Source organism: Olea europaea, chromosome 4 (assembly GCF_002742605.1).
Source record: "Olea europaea var. sylvestris chromosome 4, O_europaea_v1, whole genome shotgun sequence".
NCBI classification, from domain to species: domain Eukaryota; kingdom Viridiplantae; phylum Streptophyta; class Magnoliopsida; order Lamiales; family Oleaceae; genus Olea; species Olea europaea.
The window spans coordinates 1321789-1323685 of NC_036240.1; positions in this window are offsets into that span (position 1 = coordinate 1321789).

A 1897-nucleotide genomic window follows, 5' to 3' on the forward strand; every position below is an offset into this window, starting at 1 on the left:
CTGATACATGTTCGCTGAATTTAAATTTCAATTCCATGTTATACTGAGAAGGATCAACATTCAACTTATTCTGTAAATCATTATAGAGTTCTGCATACGATGTACCTGATGATATGAAAATTGCGATACCACCACATTTATCACTTGTCCATTTCCATACCCATTGATATTTTTCGTCCAATTTGAAATCATCAAAGTAACAAACTGGGACTATAGCCATATCTGCATGTCGAAACAGAATTTTTAATTACATGAAAAATATCAACACCAATAAAAATAACCCAAAAAAGGGGGAAAAGAAGAAAACAGTTGGCAAACAGTCGATTCATCAGCGCCGGCATAATATGCAGATGAATTTTTTCCGGTCAAAAAATTACAGATCTATTACATTTTTTTTCTACTAGTCATTAAATGTCGAAATACAATTTATTGATTTAAACAAACAATAATTTAACGAAAGCAAGATTAAATTTGCGTATATAAACTTACCGAACCGACGAAATTGATGTCCACAAATTTTTCTGACTTCTGATTTATATAAATTTTTAAGTTTCTACAGTTGAAGCAGATGAATGATGAGAGTATTTTATTTATCTGTGTTGGAGTATACCGATAAGAAATGTAGGAAGTGTTTGATTTTTATTTGTTAAGTGAAAGGGTATTCATGTCTTTTAAAAAATCAATTTTTGTAATTGTATAATGTATTTAAGGGTATTTTTGTCTTTTAACATTGGATAAACCAATTTCATAATATTCCGTTGTTGATAAGTCAATGTGAAATTTAGATGCTTTTAAGATGTTAATTTTAAAAATAGCCCAAAAGTTTTCATTTCAACCCTAATTTCATTACTTCTTCTCAGGCCTCAGCCGAATACGGAAGAGAAATCTCAACAAATTCGGTTGAAAATTATGGCGGCCTTTCTTCATCTTTCTACGATTTCCTGCTCATTCTCTGATTTGCTTTCTTACAATAAGCAAATCCTCACCTTCTAGTATACCTATTACAGAAATATGCTTCTGGGATTAGATGTGGTTTAACACTTACATACTATATCGGAATTTGGTGTTGGATTAGTTTAACACTTACCCACTATATGTGCAATGACAAGCAGCATTGACTCCGCTTCATACACCTCCTTAATCACTTTCAATATTTTCCCTTCTCTTTCTAAATAAAGAAATTGCTCATGTATGAGGCAGCTAGCGAGCTGATGTTTGGTGGGTCTCGATTTTCTGGAATAACAGCAAGTCTTTTTCCTTTCTCGGGTTTTTCATTTTCTTCTTCTTGTGCACATGCTTTTCCCTTCAATTTATAACTCCCCATTGATTTGTATGTTGTTTCCCCGACATGTTTTTATAGTTGTGTTTCGCGCGGGTTAACTCGCTAACAATTAAAGAGGATCAGACGATTGTGTAAGGGACGAAACCTCTTGAGACAAAGTCCCAAAAAGAGGTGTTCTTTTATTGGCGATGAACTTTACAATTGGAAACGAAGAAAAAACAACGTGCCTCCAAGGGGCGCAAGCACACGAGTCACAGAAAAGAAAGTGTTTAAGTCTAAAAGCTAAAGAAATGAAAATTACATATTCTCTGTTCGAGAGTTTTGGATTCGGTCCTTTGCTTCTATGTTCTTTCTCCCTTTTATACTTCATAGGCGATCCCTTTGTGATTAACTGCTCTAAAAAACTGCTTGATCGCCCTATAACTACCCACTTTCTTTGTAGTGGCCATTTTGTCATGAAACTGTCCTTTTAACTGTTGCCATTATCTTGCATCGTTCAACCGCTTTCGATTGAACCCCTTGAGTCGTGGAACGTGGTAAGGTTACTTTAGCAACTGCCTCAATAACTGTATTTCTTGATAATCATAATGCGTTATGTTTGTTGATACCTTGGGC